This window comes from Cavia porcellus, unplaced genomic scaffold, assembly GCF_034190915.1.
Source record: "Cavia porcellus strain 051 isolate PalLab524CR breed Dunkin Hartley unplaced genomic scaffold, mCavPor4.1 scaffold_26, whole genome shotgun sequence".
NCBI lineage: Eukaryota > Metazoa > Chordata > Mammalia > Rodentia > Caviidae > Cavia > Cavia porcellus.
Genome location: NW_026947509.1, coordinates 25,861,851 through 25,883,467, shown reverse-complemented (window position 1 = coordinate 25,883,467; position 21,617 = coordinate 25,861,851). Strand labels below are relative to the sequence as shown.

At 67.5% G+C, this 21,617-nt stretch overlaps 7 non-coding genes across 7 annotated transcripts; all 7 read right to left on the bottom strand.

Annotated features, from left to right (window-relative positions):
• Positions 1 to 259: 259 nt before the first annotated feature.
• On the bottom strand, positions 260 to 353 carry Trnay-gua (transfer RNA tyrosine (anticodon GUA)). The gene is made up of 2 exons: positions 317 to 353; positions 260 to 295 (listed from the first exon to the last, which is right to left on the bottom strand). It is a non-coding gene; the product is annotated as a tRNA-Tyr (tRNA).
• Positions 354 to 3,401: 3,048 nt separating this feature from the next.
• Trnay-gua (transfer RNA tyrosine (anticodon GUA)) lies at positions 3,402 to 3,495 on the bottom strand. The gene is made up of 2 exons: positions 3,459 to 3,495; positions 3,402 to 3,437 (listed from the first exon to the last, which is right to left on the bottom strand). It is a non-coding gene; the product is annotated as a tRNA-Tyr (tRNA).
• Positions 3,496 to 6,549: 3,054 nt separating this feature from the next.
• On the bottom strand, positions 6,550 to 6,643 carry Trnay-gua (transfer RNA tyrosine (anticodon GUA)). Its single transcript has 2 exons — positions 6,607 to 6,643; positions 6,550 to 6,585 (listed from the first exon to the last, which is right to left on the bottom strand). It is a non-coding gene; the product is annotated as a tRNA-Tyr (tRNA).
• A 3,059-nt stretch (positions 6,644 to 9,702) lies between these two features.
• Trnay-gua (transfer RNA tyrosine (anticodon GUA)) lies at positions 9,703 to 9,796 on the bottom strand. Its single transcript has 2 exons — positions 9,760 to 9,796; positions 9,703 to 9,738 (listed from the first exon to the last, which is right to left on the bottom strand). It is a non-coding gene; the product is annotated as a tRNA-Tyr (tRNA).
• A 3,070-nt stretch (positions 9,797 to 12,866) lies between these two features.
• On the bottom strand, positions 12,867 to 12,960 carry Trnay-gua (transfer RNA tyrosine (anticodon GUA)). Its single transcript has 2 exons — positions 12,924 to 12,960; positions 12,867 to 12,902 (listed from the first exon to the last, which is right to left on the bottom strand). It is a non-coding gene; the product is annotated as a tRNA-Tyr (tRNA).
• Positions 12,961 to 16,030: 3,070 nt separating this feature from the next.
• Trnay-gua (transfer RNA tyrosine (anticodon GUA)) lies at positions 16,031 to 16,124 on the bottom strand. The gene is made up of 2 exons: positions 16,088 to 16,124; positions 16,031 to 16,066 (listed from the first exon to the last, which is right to left on the bottom strand). It is a non-coding gene; the product is annotated as a tRNA-Tyr (tRNA).
• Positions 16,125 to 19,194: 3,070 nt separating this feature from the next.
• On the bottom strand, positions 19,195 to 19,288 carry Trnay-gua (transfer RNA tyrosine (anticodon GUA)). Its single transcript has 2 exons — positions 19,252 to 19,288; positions 19,195 to 19,230 (listed from the first exon to the last, which is right to left on the bottom strand). It is a non-coding gene; the product is annotated as a tRNA-Tyr (tRNA).
• Positions 19,289 to 21,617: the final 2,329 nt, after the last annotated feature.

Here is a 21,617-nt window from a genome sequence, read left to right as displayed (position 1 = left end):
GTGTGTGTGTGTGTGCTTGCGTGTGTGTGTTTGCGCTCTGGTGGTGGCTGGCCTGGCCCAGCGAGTGTGCCTCCGGATGGGGCAAAGGCGCAGATGCCTCAGCAGGGGAGGAGGCGACAGGCGGCTTCCCCAGGGGTCCGTGGGTGCAGCTCGAGCCAGCAAGCCGGGGTGGCGGGGTCCGGAGCGCTGGGTGAGAGTGGGCAGGCAGGGCGCCGCGCCGCGCCGCGCCGCGGGTGTGCGCGCAAAAGCGTCAGGCACGTCCTTCGAGCCGGAATCGAACCAGCGACCTAAGGATGTCCACAGATGGCTGTTGGGGCTACAGTCCTCCGCTCTACCAGCTGAGCTATCGAAGGGTGCACGTCTCCGGGGCCTGGGCGCGCGGTTTTCCGGAGCCCAGGGAGGCCGAGGCCCCGGAAGGCCAGAGGTCCGCGGGCCTGGGACTGGGAGTGGGAGTGGGCAGCCAGCCGGGAGACTGGAGCCCGGGTGTGGCTCTGCTTTGCGGGCGGAGCCCAGCCCAGGGGCGAAGCGGTTGCGGCAGCCGGGGCGGGCACCGGGGCGGGCACCGGGGCGGGCACCGGGGCGGGCGGGCAGTGCGTCTGTGATTGAGTGGGTGGCATCCGCGCCCACGGCCTCGGCCCTCTTGCCCGTCGTGGCCTCTCGCTGTGGCCCGGCGTGCGGGATGCCCGCGCCGCCCGGGTGGTCTGAAAGCTGCGGGGGAGCCCCGAGTGCACGGCCCGGGTCGGTGCGCCGGGGTGGGCCGGGGTGGGCCGGGGTGGGCTGGAGGAGGGCGGCGACAGGGGAGGGCAGCGGGAGATCCGGCCTGGGCGGCCAGCAGGCGACCTCCAAGGGCAGAGGCGCAGCAGCCAGGCCACGCCACGGGGTCCGGCTGAGGTCCCTGTCGGGGCGCCAGCCGGAAGCACCTGGATTCCCCCACCCTCCGCGCCACGGCTGCGCCCCCGGTGGCGGGAGACGGTGGCCCTGGGGCTTGGCCCGGACTCTCAGAGGCCCCCGCAGACAGGACGGCGACAGGGGTCCACAGGCAGGCCAGCCCAGGAGGGGTGGGGTGCGGGCATGGCTGCAGCCTCTGCCACGCCCGCCCCGGCGGGACTCCCCTGGCAGAGGGGCGGGAGGGCGCAACTCCATGGCTTCCCGAGGGGCCCAGGCCGCAAGAGAGCATGCCCACTGCGGGGTCCGGTTCGGATCCCCGCCCAGGCGCCCACCGAGGCCTTGCCACAGGTTTCTGTGTGCTGCGTGCCCAGCGCCCCCGAACGTTGGCTCTGCTGGCCGCCCAGACGGAGACCCACAGTCGGGGTCGGGGGTCGGGTGGGCAGCTGCCAGCGGCTCGCACCGAGGCCAGGCATCCTCCACTGGGGTGGCGGCCACCCTCAGGCACCGCTGGCCGCCTGCGTCCTCCACCCAGCTAGCTCATCCCCCAGTCCCCTTGCCCGCCCCAAAGGCACGGGAGCCCGTCCAGCCAAGGCCCAGGCTTGCGCCTCGGGCCAGTGCTCACCGGGCTCCCGCGTGGCAGGCACGCAGAGCTGGCCGTGGCCTCTCCCCCACTGCTGAGCGGTGACATCCGCCTCAAGCAAAGGACGCTCCACAGCGCGTCCCCGGGCACCCCTGTCTACTCAAGGTGAACTGTCATGCCCTGTGCCTTGGTGAGCCTGAGGTGGGGGCGGTGGGGACAGCGGCCGGCCGGGGCCTCTGCAGACGAGGAGGCCAAGAGGCCTGCAGCCCCACGTGTCGCAGTCTCCTCTGCACAGAGCCCTTTGCACGAGCGGGACTGGGCACCGCCAGAGAGCAGTGAGGCCCCCACCTCCCTCCATTCCCCCAAGGAGCCCAAGCACGCCCAGACACGCCAGCACAAACTCGCACACAGACACACGGGCACACACACACACATACCCATAAGCGTGGGCACGCACACGTACGTACACACACACACACACACACACACACACACACACACACACACACACTCACACCCCGAGAAGAGAAACGTGGAGGGCCTTTCCGGGCTCCTCAGACATCTGGGCACCAAAGGCAGGAAGCCGCTCACACCCTCCAGGCAGGTTGTGCCACGCTTAAGGCTTACACTCTCTCCGGCTCAGCCCACGCTTTTTCCCCCTCTGCCACAGGCACACAGACACCTTCCTCATCTGGGGTCCCTGGAGCTCTTGCCAAATCTCTGCGTTTGCTCTCTGCCACCTCAGCTCATCTGCTTAGCCCTCAGCTCGGGGGCAGGCCGATGGGACTAGGGGATTGTATCCCCTTCCCACCGAGCTCTCAGGGAGCCTTGCTCTTCCAGAGACTTCCCCTAACAGTATGGTGGCGGCCTCCGGAAGTGGTGGGAAGACTGGAACGAGGTGAGGCACGAGAGGCTGGGGACCTTAGGCAGGGCAAGCCAACTGCCATCTCCAGCCAGGAGGCCACCGGAAACACATGTCAGCCCTCCGTCCATCTCTGCCACCATCATCCGGAATGAAGCAAGCATGGGCCTCCTGGCCCAGCACCCGGAGACTTCATACCAAATGCAGCTAGATCCATAGGCACACTTCAGAAGAATCACAAGGAGAGAGAGACACACGCAGAGAGAGAAAGAGACAGAGAGAGAGAGAAAGAGACAGACAGACAGACAGACAGACAGACAGACAGAGAGACCCAGAGACAGAGAGACAGGGAAACAGAGAATGAAAGAGAGTGAGAGTGAGAACAAAAACTAGCCCGAGAGCTGGACAGAGATCCACACAGGAAGGCAGCAAGACCCAAACCCAGGGTGAGGGCCAGAGGGAGACAGATAGGGTGTGTGGAGCAGCGCAGCCTGGGCAATTGGAAGCAGTGGGAGACAGAGGCAGCAAGAGATGGCTCCTTGGTGTGTGGAAGGAGGGAGGCGGGAGGCAGGGGTGTGGAGTGGAGCAGGCAGGGTGAGGGGCGTGCCAGGTGGGTCCACCCCTGGGCTGTGTGGCGCAGGTGGGCGCGCGGTGTGCAGGGCCAGTTGGCGTGTGCGGAGAGCTGGAGGGTCTGAGGTGGCAGAAGGCTGCAGCGTAGAGCAAAGTGGCGGAGCCGGAGGGCATGTGGAGGGTGCAAGGGGAGGCGGCCTCCCCTCGGGCTAAAATGAAAAGAGCGGGTCTGGAGCTTGTGTGTGTGTGTGTGTGTGTTTGCGTGTGTGTGTTTGCGCTCTGGTGGTGGCTGGCCTGGCCCAGCGAGTGTGCCTCCGGATGGGGCAAAGGCGCAGATGCCTCAGCAGGGGAGGAGGCGACAGGCGGCTTCCCCAGGGGTCCGTGGGTGCAGCTCGAGCCAGGAAGCCGGGGTGGCGGGGTCCGGAGCGCTGGGTGAGAGTGGGCAGGCAGGGCGCCGCGCCGCGCCGCGCCGCGGGTGTGCGCGCAAAAGCGTCAGGCACGTCCTTCGAGCCGGAATCGAACCAGCGACCTAAGGATGTCCACAGATGGCTGTTGGGGCTACAGTCCTCCGCTCTACCAGCTGAGCTATCGAAGGGTGCACGTCTCCGGGGCCTGGGCGCGCGGTTTTCCGGAGCCCAGGGAGGCCGAGGCCCCGGAAGGCCAGAGGTCCGCGGGCCTGGGACTGGGAGTGGGAGTGGGCAGCCAGCCGGGAGACTGGAGCCCGGGTGTGGCTCTGCTTTGCGGGCGGAGCCCAGCCCAGGGGCGAAGCGGTTGCGGCAGCCGGGGCGGGCACCGGGGCGGGCACCGGGGCGGGCACCGGGGCGGGCGGGCAGTGCGTCTGTGATTGAGTGGGTGGCATCCGCGCCCACGGCCTCGGCCCTCTTGCCCGTCGTGGCCTCTCGCTGTGGCCCGGCGTGCGGGATGCCCGCGCCGCCCGGGTGGTCTGAAAGCTGCGGGGGAGCCCCGAGTGCACGGCCCGGGTCGGTGCGCCGGGGTGGGCCGGGGTGGGCCGGGGTGGGCTGGAGGAGGGCGGCGACAGGGGAGGGCAGCGGGAGATCCGGCCTGGGCGGCCAGCAGGCGACCTCCAAGGGCAGAGGCGCAGCAGCCAGGCCACGCCACGGGGTCCGGCTGAGGTCCCTGTCGGGGCGCCAGCCGGAAGCACCTGGATTCCCCCACCCTCCGCGCCACGGCTGCGCCCCCGGTGGCGGGAGACGGTGGCCCTGGGGCTTGGCCCGGACTCTCAGAGGCCCCCGCAGACAGGACGGCGACAGGGGTCCACAGGCAGGCCAGCCCAGGAGGGGTGGGGTGCGGGCATGGCTGCAGCCTCTGCCACGCCCGCCCCGGCGGGACTCCCCTGGCAGAGGGGCGGGAGGGCGCAACTCCATGGCTTCCCGAGGGGCCCAGGCCGCAAGAGAGCATGCCCACTGCGGGGTCCGGTTCGGATCCCCGCCCAGGCGCCCACCGAGGCCTTGCCACAGGTTTCTGTGTGCTGCGTGCCCAGCGCCCCCGAACGTTGGCTCTGCTGGCCGCCCAGACGGAGACCCACAGTCGGGGTCGGGGGTCGGGTGGGCAGCTGCCAGCGGCTCGCACCGAGGCCAGGCATCCTCCACTGGGGTGGCGGCCACCCTCAGGCACCGCTGGCCGCCTGCGTCCTCCACCCAGCTAGCTCATCCCCCAGTCCCCTTGCCCGCCCCAAAGGCACGGGAGCCCGTCCAGCCAAGGCCCAGGCTTGCGCCTCGGGCCAGTGCTCACCGGGCTCCCGCGTGGCAGGCACGCAGAGCTGGCCGTGGCCTCTCCCCCACTGCTGAGCGGTGACATCCGCCTCAAGCAAAGGACGCTCCACAGCGCGTCCCCGGGCACCCCTGTCTACTCAAGGTGAACTGTCATGCCCTGTGCCTTGGTGAGCCTGAGGTGGGGGCGGTGGGGACAGCGGCCGGCCGGGGCCTCTGCAGACGAGGAGGCCAAGAGGCCTGCAGCCCCACGTGTCGCAGTCTCCTCTGCACAGAGCCCTTTGCACGAGCGGGACTGGGCACCGCCAGAGAGCAGTGAGGCCCCCACCTCCCTCCATTCCCCCAAGGAGCCCAAGCACGCCCAGACACGCCAGCACAAACTCGCACACAGACACACGGGCACACACACACACATACCCATAAGCGTGGGCACGCACACGTACGTACACACACACACACACACACACACACACACACCCCGAGAAGAGAAACGTGGAGGGCCTTTCCGGGCTCCTCAGACATCTGGGCACCAAAGGCAGGAAGCCGCTCACACCCTCCAGGCAGGTTGTGCCACGCTTAAGGCTTACACTCTCTCCGGCTCAGCCCACGCTTTTTCCCCCTCTGCCACAGGCACACAGACACCTTCCTCATCTGGGGTCCCTGGAGCTCTTGCCAAATCTCTGCATTTGCTCTCTGCCCCCTCAGCGCATCTGCTTAGCCCTCAGCTCGGGGGCAGGCCGATGGGACTAGGGGATTGTATCCCCTTCCCACCGAGCTCTCAGGGAGCCTTGCTCTTCCAGAGACTTCCCCTAACAGTATGGTGGCGGCCTCCGGAAGTGGTGGGAAGACTGGAACGAGGTGAGGCACGAGAGGCTGGGGACCTTAGGCAGGGCAAGCCAACTGCCATCTCCAGCCAGGAGGCCACCGGAAACACATGTCAGCCCTCCGTCCATCTCTGCCACCATCATCCGGAATGAAGCAAGCATGGGCCTCCTGGCCCAGCACCCGGAGACTTCATACCAAATGCAGCTAGATCCATAGGCACACTTCAGAAGAATCACAAGGAGAGAGAGACACACGCAGAGAGAGAAAGAGACAGAGAGAGAGAGAAAGAGACAGACAGACAGACAGACAGACAGACAGACAGAGAGACCCAGAGACAGAGAGACAGGGAAACAGAGAATGAAAGAGAGTGAGAGTGAGAACGAAAACTAGCCCGAGAGCTGGACAGAGATCCACACAGGAAGGCAGCAAGACCCAAACCCAGGGTGAGGGCCAGAGGGAGACAGATAGGGTGTGTGGAGCAGCGCAGCCTGGGCAATTGGAAGCAGTGGGAGACAGAGGCAGCAAGAGATGGCTCCTTGGTGTGTGGAAGGAGGGAGGCGGGAGGCAGGGGTGTGGAGTGGAGCAGGCAGGGTGAGGGGCGTGCCAGGTGGGTCCACCCCTGGGCTGTGTGGCGCAGGTGGGCGCGCGGTGTGCAGGGCCAGTTGGCGTGTCCGGAGAGCTGGAGGGTCTGAGGTGGCAGAAGGCTGCAGCGTAGAGCAAAGTGGCGGAGCCGGAGGGCATGTGGAGGGTGCAAGGGGAGGCGGCCTCCCCTCGGGCTAAAATGAAAAGAGCGGGTCTGGAGCTTGTGTGTGTGTGTGTGTGTGTGTGTGTGTGTGTGTGTGTGTGTGTGTTTGCGTGTGTGTGTTTGCGCTCTGGTGGTGGCTGGCCTGGCCCAGCGAGTGTGCCTCCGGATGGGGCAAAGGCGCAGATGCCTCAGCAGGGGAGGAGGCGACAGGCGGCTTCCCCAGGGGTCCGTGGGTGCAGCTCGAGCCAGGAAGCCGGGGTGGCGGTGTCCGGAGCGCTGGGTGAGAGTGGGCAGGCAGGGCGCCGCGCCGCGCCGCGCCGCGGGTGTGCGCGCAAAAGCGTCAGGCACGTCCTTCGAGCCGGAATCGAACCAGCGACCTAAGGATGTCCACAGATGGCTGTTGGGGCTACAGTCCTCCGCTCTACCAGCTGAGCTATCGAAGGGTGCACGTCTCCGGGGCCTGGGCGCGCGGTTTTCCGGAGCCCAGGGAGGCCGAGGCCCCGGAAGGCCAGAGGTCCGCGGGCCTGGGACTGGGAGTGGGAGTGGGCAGCCAGCCGGGAGACTGGAGCCCGGGTGTGGCTCTGCTTTGCGGGCGGAGCCCAGCCCGGGGGCGAAGCGGTTGCGGCAGCCGGGGCGGGCACCGGGGCGGGCACCGGGGCGGGCGGGCAGTGCGTCTGTGATTGAGTGGGTGGCATCCGCGCCCACGGCCTCGGCCCTCTTGCCCGTCGTGGCCTCTCGCTGTGGCCCGGCGTGCGGGATGCCCGCGCCGCCCGGGTGGTCTGAAAGCTGCGGGGGAGCCCCGAGTGCACGGCCCGGGTCGGTGCGCCGGGGTGGGCCGGGGTGGGCCGGGGTGGGCTGGAGGAGGGCGGCGACAGGGGAGGGCAGCGGGAGATCCGGCCTGGGCGGCCAGCAGGCGACCTCCAAGGGCAGAGGCGCAGCAGCCAGGCCACGCCACGTGGTCCGGCTGAGGTCCCTGTCGGGGCGCCAGCCGGAAGCACCTGGATTCCCCCACCCTCCGCGCCACGGCTGCGCCCCCGGTGGCGGGAGACGGTGGCCCTGGGGCTTGGCCCGGACTCTCAGAGGCCCCCGCAGACAGGACGGCGACAGGGGTCCACAGGCAGGCCAGCCCAGGAGGGGTGGGGTGCGGGCATGGCTGCAGCCTCTGCCACGCCCGCCCCGGCGGGACTCCCCTGGCAGAGGGGCGGGAGGGCGCAACTCCATGGCTTCCCGAGGGGCCCAGGCCGCAAGAGAGCATGCCCACTGCGGGGTCCGGTTCGGATCCCCGCCCAGGCGCCCACCGAGGCCTTGCCACAGGTTTCTGTGTGCTGCGTGCCCAGCGCCCCCGAACGTTGGCTCTGCTGGCCGCCCAGACGGAGACCCACAGTCGGGGTCGGGGGTCGGGTGGGCAGCTGCCAGCGGCTCGCACCGAGGCCAGGCATCCTCCACTGGGGTGGCGGCCACCCTCAGGCACCGCTGGCCGCCTGCGTCCTCCACCCAGCTAGCTCATCCCCCAGTCCCCTTGCCCGCCCCAAAGGCACGGGAGCCCGTCCAGCCAAGGCCCAGGCTTGCGCCTCGGGCCAGTGCTCACCGGGCTCCCGCGTGGCAGGCACGCAGAGCTGGCCGTGGCCTCTCCCCCACTGCTGAGCGGTGACATCCGCCTCAAGCAAAGGACGCTCCACAGCGCGTCCCCGGGCACCCCTGTCTACTCAAGGTGAACTGTCATGCCCTGTGCCTTGGTGAGCCTGAGGTGGGGGCGGTGGGGACAGCGGCCGGCCGGGGCCTCTGCAGACGAGGAGGCCAAGAGGCCTGCAGCCCCACGTGTCGCAGTCTCCTCTGCACAGAGCCCTTTGCACGAGCGGGACTGGGCACCGCCAGAGAGCAGTGAGGCCCCCACCTCCCTCCATTCCCCCAAGGAGCCCAAGCACGCCCAGACACGCCAGCACAAACTCGCACACAGACACACGGGCACACACACACACATACCCATAAGCGTGGGCACGCACACGTACGTACACACACACACACACACACACACACACACACACACACACTCACACCCCGAGAAGAGAAACGTGGAGGGCCTTTCCGGGCTCCTCAGACATCTGGGCACCAAAGGCAGGAAGCCGCTCACACCCTCCAGGCAGGTTGTGCCACGCTTAAGGCTTACACTCTCTCCGGCTCAGCCCACGCTTTTTCCCCCTCTGCCACAGGCACACAGACACCTTCCTCATCTGGGGTCCCTGGAGCTCTTGCCAAATCTCTGCGTTTGCTCTCTGCCACCTCAGCTCATCTGCTTAGCCCTCAGCTCGGGGGCAGGCCGATGGGACTAGGGGATTGTATCCCCTTCCCACCGAGCTCTCAGGGAGCCTTGCTCTTCCAGAGACTTCCCCTAACAGTATGGTGGCGGCCTCCGGAAGTGGTGGGAAGACTGGAACGAGGTGAGGCACGAGAGGCTGGGGACCTTAGGCAGGGCAAGCCAACTGCCATCTCCAGCCAGGAGGCCACCGGAAACACATGTCAGCCCTCCGTCCATCTCTGCCACCATCATCCGGAATGAAGCAAGCATGGGCCTCCTGGCCCAGCACCCGGAGACTTCATACCAAATGCAGCTAGATCCATAGGCACACTTCAGAAGAATCACAAGGAGAGAGAGACACACGCAGAGAGAGAAAGAGACAGAGAGAGAGAGAAAGAGACAGACAGACAGACAGACAGACAGACAGACAGAGAGACCCAGAGACAGAGAGACAGGGAAACAGAGAATGAAAGAGAGTGAGAGTGAGAACAAAAACTAGCCCGAGAGCTGGACAGAGATCCACACAGGAAGGCAGCAAGACCCAAACCCAGGGTGAGGGCCAGAGGGAGACAGATAGGGTGTGTGGAGCAGCGCAGCCTGGGCAATTGGAAGCAGTGGGAGACAGAGGCAGCAAGAGATGGCTCCTTGGTGTGTGGAAGGAGGGAGGCGGGAGGCAGGGGTGTGGAGTGGAGCAGGCAGGGTGAGGGGCGTGCCAGGTGGGTCCACCCCTGGGCTGTGTGGCGCAGGTGGGCGCGCGGTGTGCAGGGCCAGTTGGCGTGTCCGGAGAGCTGGAGGGTCTGAGGTGGCAGAAGGCTGCAGCGTAGAGCAAAGTGGCGGAGCCGGAGGGCATGTGGAGGGTGCAAGGGGAGGCGGCCTCCCCTCGGGCTAAAATGAAAAGAGCGGGTCTGGAGCTTGTGTGTGTGTGTGTGTGTGTGTGTGTGTGTGTGTGTGTGTGTGTGTGTGTTGCGTGTGTGTGTTTGCGCTCTGGTGGTGGCTGGCCTGGCCCAGCGAGTGTGCCTCCGGATGGGGCAAAGGCGCAGATGCCTCAGCAGGGGAGGAGGCGACAGGCGGCTTCCCCAGGGGTCCGTGGGTGCAGCTCGAGCCAGGAAGCCGGGGTGGCGGGGTCCGGAGCGCTGGGTGAGAGTGGGCAGGCAGGGCGCCGCGCCGCGCCGCGCCGCGGGTGTGCGCGCAAAAGCGTCAGGCACGTCCTTCGAACCGGAATCGAACCAGCGACCTAAGGATGTCCACAGATGGCTGTTGGGGCTACAGTCCTCCGCTCTACCAGCTGAGCTATCGAAGGGTGCACGTCTCCGGGGCCTGGGCGCGCGGTTTTCCGGAGCCCAGGGAGGCCGAGGCCCCGGAAGGCCAGAGGTCCGCGGGCCTGGGACTGGGAGTGGGAGTGGGCAGCCAGCCGGGAGACTGGAGCCCGGGTGTGGCTCTGCTTTGCGGGCGGAGCCCAGCCCAGGGGCGAAGCGGTTGCGGCAGCCGGGGCGGGCACCGGGGCGGGCACCGGGGCGGGCACCGGGGCGGGCGGGCAGTGCGTCTGTGATTGAGTGGGTGGCATCCGCGCCCACGGCCTCGGCCCTCTTGCCCGTCGTGGCCTCTCGCTGTGGCCCGGCGTGCGGGATGCCCGCGCCGCCCGGGTGGTCTGAAAGCTGCGGGGGAGCCCCGAGTGCACGGCCCGGGTCGGTGCGCCGGGGTGGGCCGGGGTGGGCCGGGGTGGGCTGGAGGAGGGCGGCGACAGGGGAGGGCAGCGGGAGATCCGGCCTGGGCGGCCAGCAGGCGACCTCCAAGGGCAGAGGCGCAGCAGCCAGGCCACGCCACGGGGTCCGGCTGAGGTCCCTGTCGGGGCGCCAGCCGGAAGCACCTGGATTCCCCCACCCTCCGCGCCACGGCTGCGCCCCCGGTGGCGGGAGACGGTGGCCCTGGGGCTTGGCCCGGACTCTCAGAGGCCCCCGCAGACAGGACGGCGACAGGGGTCCACAGGCAGGCCAGCCCAGGAGGGGTGGGGTGCGGGCATGGCTGCAGCCTCTGCCACGCCCGCCCCGGCGGGACTCCCCTGGCAGAGGGGCGGGAGGGCGCAACTCCATGGCTTCCCGAGGGGCCCAGGCCGCAAGAGAGCATGCCCACTGCGGGGTCCGGTTCGGATCCCCGCCCAGGCGCCCACCGAGGCCTTGCCACAGGTTTCTGTGTGCTGCGTGCCCAGCGCCCCCGAACGTTGGCTCTGCTGGCCGCCCAGACGGAGACCCACAGTCGGGGTCGGGGGTCGGGTGGGCAGCTGCCAGCGGCTCGCACCGAGGCCAGGCATCCTCCACTGGGGTGGCGGCCACCCTCAGGCACCGCTGGCCGCCTGCGTCCTCCACCCAGCTAGCTCATCCCCCAGTCCCCTTGCCCGCCCCAAAGGCACGGGAGCCCGTCCAGCCAAGGCCCAGGCTTGCGCCTCGGGCCAGTGCTCACCGGGCTCCCGCGTGGCAGGCACGCAGAGCTGGCCGTGGCCTCTCCCCCACTGCTGAGCGGTGACATCCGCCTCAAGCAAAGGACGCTCCACAGCGCGTCCCCGGGCACCCCTGTCTACTCAAGGTGAACTGTCATGCCCTGTGCCTTGGTGAGCCTGAGGTGGGGGCGGTGGGGACAGCGGCCGGCCGGGGCCTCTGCAGACGAGGAGGCCAAGAGGCCTGCAGCCCCACGTGTCGCAGTCTCCTCTGCACAGAGCCCTTTGCACGAGCGGGACTGGGCACCGCCAGAGAGCAGTGAGGCCCCCACCTCCCTCCATTCCCCCAAGGAGCCCAAGCACGCCCAGACACGCCAGCACAAACTCGCACACAGACACACGGGCACACACACACACATACCCATAAGCGTGGGCACGCACACGTACGTACACACACACACACACACACACACACACACACACACACACTCACACCCCGAGAAGAGAAACGTGGAGGGCCTTTCCGGGCTCCTCAGACATCTGGGCACCAAAGGCAGGAAGCCGCTCACACCCTCCAGGCAGGTTGTGCCACGCTTAAGGCTTACACTCTCTCCGGCTCAGCCCACGCTTTTTCCCCCTCTGCCACAGGCACACAGACACCTTCCTCATCTGGGGTCCCTGGAGCTCTTGCCAAATCTCTGCGTTTGCTCTCTGCCACCTCAGCTCATCTGCTTAGCCCTCAGCTCGGGGGCAGGCCGATGGGACTAGGGGATTGTATCCCCTTCCCACCGAGCTCTCAGGGAGCCTTGCTCTTCCAGAGACTTCCCCTAACAGTATGGTGGCGGCCTCCGGAAGTGGTGGGAAGACTGGAACGAGGTGAGGCACGAGAGGCTGGGGACCTTAGGCAGGGCAAGCCAACTGCCATCTCCAGCCAGGAGGCCACCGGAAACACATGTCAGCCCTCCGTCCATCTCTGCCACCATCATCCGGAATGAAGCAAGCATGGGCCTCCTGGCCCAGCACCCGGAGACTTCATACCAAATGCAGCTAGATCCATAGGCACACTTCAGAAGAATCACAAGGAGAGAGAGACACACGCAGAGAGAGAAAGAGACAGAGAGAGAGAGAAAGAGACAGACAGACAGACAGACAGACAGACAGACAGAGAGACCCAGAGACAGAGAGACAGGGAAACAGAGAATGAAAGAGAGTGAGAGTGAGAACAAAAACTAGCCCGAGAGCTGGACAGAGATCCACACAGGAAGGCAGCAAGACCCAAACCCAGGGTGAGGGCCAGAGGGAGACAGATAGGGTGTGTGGAGCAGCGCAGCCTGGGCAATTGGAAGCAGTGGGAGACAGAGGCAGCAAGAGATGGCTCCTTGGTGTGTGGAAGGAGGGAGGCGGGAGGCAGGGGTGTGGAGTGGAGCAGGCAGGGTGAGGGGCGTGCCAGGTGGGTCCACCCCTGGGCTGTGTGGCGCAGGTGGGCGCGCGGTGTGCAGGGCCAGTTGGCGTGTCCGGAGAGCTGGAGGGTCTGAGGTGGCAGAAGGCTGCAGCGTAGAGCAAAGTGGCGGAGCCGGAGGGCATGTGGAGGGTGCAAGGGGAGGCGGCCTCCCCTCGGGCTAAAATGAAAAGAGCGGGTCTGGAGCTTGTGTGTGTGTGTGTGTGTGTGTGTGTGTGTGTGTGTGTGTGTGTGTGTTTGCGTGTGTGTGTTTGCGCTCTGGTGGTGGCTGGCCTGGCCCAGCGAGTGTGCCTCCGGATGGGGCAAAGGCGCAGATGCCTCAGCAGGGGAGGAGGCGACAGGCGGCTTCCCCAGGGGTCCGTGGGTGCAGCTCGAGCCAGGAAGCCGGGGTGGCGGGGTCCGGAGCGCTGGGTGAGAGTGGGCAGGCAGGGCGCCGCGCCGCGCCGCGCCGCGGGTGTGCGCGCAAAAGCGTCAGGCACGTCCTTCGAGCCGGAATCGAACCAGCGACCTAAGGATGTCCACAGATGGCTGTTGGGGCTACAGTCCTCCGCTCTACCAGCTGAGCTATCGAAGGGTGCACGTCTCCGGGGCCTGGGCGCGCGGTTTTCCGGAGCCCAGGGAGGCCGAGGCCCCGGAAGGCCAGAGGTCCGCGGGCCTGGGACTGGGAGTGGGAGTGGGCAGCCAGCCGGGAGACTGGAGCCCGGGTGTGGCTCTGCTTTGCGGGCGGAGCCCAGCCCAGGGGCGAAGCGGTTGCGGCAGCCGGGGCGGGCACCGGGGCGGGCACCGGGGCGGGCACCGGGGCGGGCGGGCAGTGCGTCTGTGATTGAGTGGGTGGCATCCGCGCCCACGGCCTCGGCCCTCTTGCCCGTCGTGGCCTCTCGCTGTGGCCCGGCGTGCGGGATGCCCGCGCCGCCCGGGTGGTCTGAAAGCTGCGGGGGAGCCCCGAGTGCACGGCCCGGGTCGGTGCGCCGGGGTGGGCCGGGGTGGGCCGGGGTGGGCTGGAGGAGGGCGGCGACAGGGGAGGGCAGCGGGAGATCCGGCCTGGGCGGCCAGCAGGCGACCTCCAAGGGCAGAGGCGCAGCAGCCAGGCCACGCCACGGGGTCCGGCTGAGGTCCCTGTCGGGGCGCCAGCCGGAAGCACCTGGATTCCCCCACCCTCCGCGCCACGGCTGCGCCCCCGGTGGCGGGAGACGGTGGCCCTGGGGCTTGGCCCGGACTCTCAGAGGCCCCCGCAGACAGGACGGCGACAGGGGTCCACAGGCAGGCCAGCCCAGGAGGGGTGGGGTGCGGGCATGGCTGCAGCCTCTGCCACGCCCGCCCCGGCGGGACTCCCCTGGCAGAGGGGCGGGAGGGCGCAACTCCATGGCTTCCCGAGGGGCCCAGGCCGCAAGAGAGCATGCCCACTGCGGGGTCCGGTTCGGATCCCCGCCCAGGCGCCCACCGAGGCCTTGCCACAGGTTTCTGTGTGCTGCGTGCCCAGCGCCCCCGAACGTTGGCTCTGCTGGCCGCCCAGACGGAGACCCACAGTCGGGGTCGGGGGTCGGGTGGGCAGCTGCCAGCGGCTCGCACCGAGGCCAGGCATCCTCCACTGGGGTGGCGGCCACCCTCAGGCACCGCTGGCCGCCTGCGTCCTCCACCCAGCTAGCTCATCCCCCAGTCCCCTTGCCCGCCCCAAAGGCACGGGAGCCCGTCCAGCCAAGGCCCAGGCTTGCGCCTCGGGCCAGTGCTCACCGGGCTCCCGCGTGGCAGGCACGCAGAGCTGGCCGTGGCCTCTCCCCCACTGCTGAGCGGTGACATCCGCCTCAAGCAAAGGACGCTCCACAGCGCGTCCCCGGGCACCCCTGTCTACTCAAGGTGAACTGTCATGCCCTGTGCCTTGGTGAGCCTGAGGTGGGGGCGGTGGGGACAGCGGCCGGCCGGGGCCTCTGCAGACGAGGAGGCCAAGAGGCCTGCAGCCCCACGTGTCGCAGTCTCCTCTGCACAGAGCCCTTTGCACGAGCGGGACTGGGCACCGCCAGAGAGCAGTGAGGCCCCCACCTCCCTCCATTCCCCCAAGGAGCCCAAGCACGCCCAGACACGCCAGCACAAACTCGCACACAGACACACGGGCACACACACACACATACCCATAAGCGTGGGCACGCACACGTACGTACACACACACACACACACACACACACACACACACACACACTCACACCCCGAGAAGAGAAACGTGGAGGGCCTTTCCGGGCTCCTCAGACATCTGGGCACCAAAGGCAGGAAGCCGCTCACACCCTCCAGGCAGGTTGTGCCACGCTTAAGGCTTACACTCTCTCCGGCTCAGCCCACGCTTTTTCCCCCTCTGCCACAGGCACACAGACACCTTCCTCATCTGGGGTCCCTGGAGCTCTTGCCAAATCTCTGCGTTTGCTCTCTGCCACCTCAGCTCATCTGCTTAGCCCTCAGCTCGGGGGCAGGCCGATGGGACTAGGGGATTGTATCCCCTTCCCACCGAGCTCTCAGGGAGCCTTGCTCTTCCAGAGACTTCCCCTAACAGTATGGTGGCGGCCTCCGGAAGTGGTGGGAAGACTGGAACGAGGTGAGGCACGAGAGGCTGGGGACCTTAGGCAGGGCAAGCCAACTGCCATCTCCAGCCAGGAGGCCACCGGAAACACATGTCAGCCCTCCGTCCATCTCTGCCACCATCATCCGGAATGAAGCAAGCATGGGCCTCCTGGCCCAGCACCCGGAGACTTCATACCAAATGCAGCTAGATCCATAGGCACACTTCAGAAGAATCACAAGGAGAGAGAGACACACGCAGAGAGAGAAAGAGACAGAGAGAGAGAGAAAGAGACAGACAGACAGACAGACAGACAGACAGACAGAGAGACCCAGAGACAGAGAGACAGGGAAACAGAGAATGAAAGAGAGTGAGAGTGAGAACAAAAACTAGCCCGAGAGCTGGACAGAGATCCACACAGGAAGGCAGCAAGACCCAAACCCAGGGTGAGGGCCAGAGGGAGACAGATAGGGTGTGTGGAGCAGCGCAGCCTGGGCAATTGGAAGCAGTGGGAGACAGAGGCAGCAAGAGATGGCTCCTTGGTGTGTGGAAGGAGGGAGGCGGGAGGCAGGGGTGTGGAGTGGAGCAGGCAGGGTGAGGGGCGTGCCAGGTGGGTCCACCCCTGGGCTGTGTGGCGCAGGTGGGCGCGCGGTGTGCAGGGCCAGTTGGCGTGTCCGGAGAGCTGGAGGGTCTGAGGTGGCAGAAGGCTGCAGCGTAGAGCAAAGTGGCGGAGCCGGAGGGCATGTGGAGGGTGCAAGGGGAGGCGGCCTCCCCTCGGGCTAAAATGAAAAGAGCGGGTCTGGAGCTTGTGTGTGTGTGTGTGTGTGTGTGTGTGTGTGTGTGTGTGTGTGTGTGTTTGCGTGTGTGTGTTTGCGCTCTGGTGGTGGCTGGCCTGGCCCAGCGAGTGTGCCTCCGGATGGGGCAAAGGCGCAGATGCCTCAGCAGGGGAGGAGGCGACAGGCGGCTTCCCCAGGGGTCCGTGGGTGCAGCTCGAGCCAGGAAGCCGGGGTGGCGGGGTCCGGAGCGCTGGGTGAGAGTGGGCAGGCAGGGCGCCGCGCCGCGCCGCGCCGCGGGTGTGCGCGCAAAAGCGTCAGGCACGTCCTTCGAGCCGGAATCGAACCAGCGACCTAAGGATGTCCACAGATGGCTGTTGGGGCTACAGTCCTCCGCTCTACCAGCTGAGCTATCGAAGGGTGCACGTCTCCGGGGCCTGGGCGCGCGGTTTTCCGGAGCCCAGGGAGGCCGAGGCCCCGGAAGGCCAGAGGTCCGCGGGCCTGGGACTGGGAGTGGGAGTGGGCAGCCAGCCGGGAGACTGGAGCCCGGGTGTGGCTCTGCTTTGCGGGCGGAGCCCAGCCCAGGGGCGAAGCGGTTGCGGCAGCCGGGGCGGGCACCGGGGCGGGCACCGGGGCGGGCACCGGGGCGGGCGGGCAGTGCGTCTGTGATTGAGTGGGTGGCATCCGCGCCCACGGCCTCGGCCCTCTTGCCCGTCGTGGCCTCTCGCTGTGGCCCGGCGTGCGGGATGCCCGCGCCGCCCGGGTGGTCTGAAAGCTGCGGGGGAGCCCCGAGTGCACGGCCCGGGTCGGTGCGCCGGGGTGGGCCGGGGTGGGCCGGGGTGGGCTGGAGGAGGGCGGCGACAGGGGAGGGCAGCGGGAGATCCGGCCTGGGCGGCCAGCAGGCGACCTCCAAGGGCAGAGGCGCAGCAGCCAGGCCACGCCACGGGGTCCGGCTGAGGTCCCTGTCGGGGCGCCAGCCGGAAGCACCTGGATTCCCCCACCCTCCGCGCCACGGCTGCGCCCCCGGTGGCGGGAGACGGTGGCCCTGGGGCTTGGCCCGGACTCTCAGAGGCCCCCGCAGACAGGACGGCGACAGGGGTCCACAGGCAGGCCAGCCCAGGAGGGGTGGGGTGCGGGCATGGCTGCAGCCTCTGCCACGCCCGCCCCGGCGGGACTCCCCTGGCAGAGGGGCGGGAGGGCGCAACTCCATGGCTTCCCGAGGGGCCCAGGCCGCAAGAGAGCATGCCCACTGCGGGGTCCGGTTCGGATCCCCGCCCAGGCGCCCACCGAGGCCTTGCCACAGGTTTCTGTGTGCTGCGTGCCCAGCGCCCCCGAACGTTGGCTCTGCTGGCCGCCCAGACGGAGACCCACAGTCGGGGTCGGGGGTCGGGTGGGCAGCTGCCAGCGGCTCGCACCGAGGCCAGGCATCCTCCACTGGGGTGGCGGCCACCCTCAGGCACCGCTGGCCGCCTGCGTCCTCCACCCAGCTAGCTCATCCCCCAGTCCCCTTGCCCGCCCCAAAGGCACGGGAGCCCGTCCAGCCAAGGCCCAGGCTTGCGCCTCGGGCCAGTGCTCACCGGGCTCCCGCGTGGCAGGCACGCAGAGCTGGCCGTGGCCTCTCCCCCACTGCTGAGCGGTGACATCCGCCTCAAGCAAAGGACGCTCCACAGCGCGTCCCCGGGCACCCCTGTCTACTCAAGGTGAACTGTCATGCCCTGTGCCTTGGTGAGCCTGAGGTGGGGGCGGTGGGGACAGCGGCCGGCCGGGGCCTCTGCAGACGAGGAGGCCAAGAGGCCTGCAGCCCCACGTGTCGCAGTCTCCTCTGCACAGAGCCCTTTGCACGAGCGGGACTGGGCACCGCCAGAGAGCAGTGAGGCCCCCACCTCCCTCCATTCCCCCAAGGAGCCCAAGCACGCCCAGACACGCCAGCACAAACTCGCACACAGACACACGGGCACACACACACACATACCCATAAGCGTGGGCACGCACACGTACGTACACACACACACACACACACACACACACACACACACACACTCACACCCCGAGAAGAGAAACGTGGAGGGCCTTTCCGGGCTCCTCAGACATCTGGGCACCAAAGGCAGGAAGCCGCTCACACCCTCCAGGCAGGTTGTGCCACGCTTAAGGCTTACACTCTCTCCGGCTCAGCCCACGCTTTTTCCCCCTCTGCCACAGGCACACAGACACCTTCCTCATCTGGGGTCCCTGGAGCTCTTGCCAAATCTCTGCGTTTGCTCTCTGCCACCTCAGCTCATCTGCTTAGCCCTCAGCTCGGGGGCAGGCCGATGGGACTAGGGGATTGTATCCCCTTCCCACCGAGCTCTCAGGGAGCCTTGCTCTTCCAGAGACTTCCCCTAACAGTATGGTGGCGGCCTCCGGAAGTGGTGGGAAGACTGGAACGAGGTGAGGCACGAGAGGCTGGGGACCTTAGGCAGGGCAAGCCAACTGCCATCTCCAGCCAGGAGGCCACCGGAAACACATGTCAGCCCTCCGTCCATCTCTGCCACCATCATCCGGAATGAAGCAAGCATGGGCCTCCTGGCCCAGCACCCGGAGACTTCATACCAAATGCAGCTAGATCCATAGGCACACTTCAGAAGAATCACAAGGAGAGAGAGACACACGCAGAGAGAGAAAGAGACAGAGAGAGAGAGAAAGAGACAGACAGACAGACAGACAGACAGACAGACAGAGAGACCCAGAGACAGAGAGACAGGGAAACAGAGAATGAAAGAGAGTGAGAGTGAGAACAAAAACTAGCCCGAGAGCTGGACAGAGATCCACACAGGAAGGCAGCAAGACCCAAACCCAGGGTGAGGGCCAGAGGGAGACAGATAGGGTGTGTGGAGCAGCGCAGCCTGGGCAATTGGAAGCAGTGGGAGACAGAGGCAGCAAGAGATGGCTCCTTGGTGTGTGGAAGGAGGGAGGCGGGAGGCAGGGGTGTGGAGTGGAGCAGGCAGGGTGAGGGGCGTGCCAGGTGGGTCCACCCCTGGGCTGTGTGGCGCAGGTGGGCGCGCGGTGTGCAGGGCCAGTTGGCGTGTCCGGAGAGCTGGAGGGTCTGAGGTGGCAGAAGGCTGCAGCGTAGAGCAAAGTGGCGGAGCCGGAGGGCATGTGGAGGGTGCAAGGGGAGGCGGCCTCCCCTCGGGCTAAAATGAAAAGAGCGGGTCTGGAGCTTGTGTGTGTGTGTGTGTGTGTGTGTGTGTGTGTGTGTGTGTGTGTGTGTTTGCGTGTGTGTGTTTGCGCTCTGGTGGTGGCTGGCCTGGCCCAGCGAGTGTGCCTCCGGATGGGGCAAAGGCGCAGATGCCTCAGCAGGGGAGGAGGCGACAGGCGGCTTCCCCAGGGGTCCGTGGGTGCAGCTCGAGCCAGGAAGCCGGGGTGGCGGGGTCCGGAGCGCTGGGTGAGAGTGGGCAGGCAGGGCGCCGCGCCGCGCCGCGCCGCGGGTGTGCGCGCAAAAGCGTCAGGCACGTCCTTCGAGCCGGAATCGAACCAGCGACCTAAGGATGTCCACAGATGGCTGTTGGGGCTACAGTCCTCCGCTCTACCAGCTGAGCTATCGAAGGGTGCACGTCTCCGGGGCCTGGGCGCGCGGTTTTCCGGAGCCCAGGGAGGCCGAGGCCCCGGAAGGCCAGAGGTCCGCGGGCCTGGGACTGGGAGTGGGAGTGGGCAGCCAGCCGGGAGACTGGAGCCCGGGTGTGGCTCTGCTTTGCGGGCGGAGCCCAGCCCAGGGGCGAAGCGGTTGCGGCAGCCGGGGCGGGCACCGGGGCGGGCACCGGGGCGGGCACCGGGGCGGGCGGGCAGTGCGTCTGTGATTGAGTGGGTGGCATCCGCGCCCACGGCCTCGGCCCTCTTGCCCGTCGTGGCCTCTCGCTGTGGCCCGGCGTGCGGGATGCCCGCGCCGCCCGGGTGGTCTGAAAGCTGCGGGGGAGCCCCGAGTGCACGGCCCGGGTCGGTGCGCCGGGGTGGGCCGGGGTGGGCCGGGGTGGGCTGGAGGAGGGCGGCGACAGGGGAGGGCAGCGGGAGATCCGGCCTGGGCGGCCAGCAGGCGACCTCCAAGGGCAGAGGCGCAGCAGCCAGGCCACGCCACGGGGTCCGGCTGAGGTCCCTGTCGGGGCGCCAGCCGGAAGCACCTGGATTCCCCCACCCTCCGCGCCACGGCTGCGCCCCCGGTGGCGGGAGACGGTGGCCCTGGGGCTTGGCCCGGACTCTCAGAGGCCCCCGCAGACAGGACGGCGACAGGGGTCCACAGGCAGGCCAGCCCAGGAGGGGTGGGGTGCGGGCATGGCTGCAGCCTCTGCCACGCCCGCCCCGGCGGGACTCCCCTGGCAGAGGGGCGGGAGGGCGCAACTCCATGGCTTCCCGAGGGGCCCAGGCCGCAAGAGAGCATGCCCACTGCGGGGTCCGGTTCGGATCCCCGCCCAGGCGCCCACCGAGGCCTTGCCACAGGTTTCTGTGTGCTGCGTGCCCAGCGCCCCCGAACGTTGGCTCTGCTGGCCGCCCAGACGGAGACCCACAGTCGGGGTCGGGGGTCGGGTGGGCAGCTGCCAGCGGCTCGCACCGAGGCCAGGCATCCTCCACTGGGGTGGCGGCCACCCTCAGGCACCGCTGGCCGCCTGCGTCCTCCACCCAGCTAGCTCATCCCCCAGTCCCCTTGCCCGCCCCAAAGGCACGGGAGCCCGTCCAGCCAAGGCCCAGGCTTGCGCCTCGGGCCAGTGCTCACCGGGCTCCCGCGTGGCAGGCACGCAGAGCTGGCCGTGGCCTCTCCCCCACTGCTGAGCGGTGACATCCGCCTCAAGCAAAGGACGCTCCACAGCGCGTCCCCGGGCACCCCTGTCTACTCAAGGTGAACTGTCATGCCCTGTGCCTTGGTGAGCCTGAGGTGGGGGCGGTGGGGACAGCGGCCGGCCGGGGCCTCTGCAGACGAGGAGGCCAAGAGGCCTGCAGCCCCACGTGTCGCAGTCTCCTCTGCACAGAGCCCTTTGCACGAGCGGGACTGGGCACCGCCAGAGAGCAGTGAGGCCCCCACCTCCCTCCATTCCCCCAAGGAGCCCAAGCACGCCCAGACACGCCAGCACAAACTCGCACACAGACACACGGGCACACACACACACATACCCATAAGCGTGGGCACGCACACGTACGTACACACACACACACACACACACACACACACACACACACTCACACCCCGAGAAGAGAAACGTGGAGGGCCTTTCCGGGCTCCTCAGACATCTGGGCACCAAAGGCAGGAAGCCGCTCACACCCTCCAGGCAGGTTGTGCCACGCTTAAGGCTTACACTCTCTCCGGCTCAGCCCACGCTTTTTCCCCCTCTGCCACAGGCACACAGACACCTTCCTCATCTGGGGTCCCTGGAGCTCTTGCCAAATCTCTGCGTTTGCTCTCTGCCACCTCAGCTCATCTGCTTAGCCCTCAGCTCGGGGGCAGGCCGATGGGACTAGGGGATTGTATCCCCTTCCCACCGAGCTCTCAGGGAGCCTTGCTCTTCCAGAGACTTCCCCTAACAGTATGGTGGCGGCCTCCGGAAGTGGTGGGAAGACTGGAACGAGGTGAGGCACGAGAGGCTGGGGACCTTAGGCAGGGCAAGCCAACTGCCATCTCCAGCCAGGAGGCCACCGGAAACACATGTCAGCCCTCCGTCCATCTCTGCCACCATCATCCGGAATGAAGCAAGCATGGGCCTCCTGGCCCAGCACCCGGAGACTTCATACCAAATGCAGCTAGATCCATAGGCACACTTCAGAAGAATCACAAGGAGAGAGAGACACACGCAGAGAGAGAAAGAGACAGAGAGAGAGAGAAAGAGACAGACAGACAGACAGACAGACAGACAGACAGAGAGACCCAGAGACAGAGAGACAGGGAAACAGAGA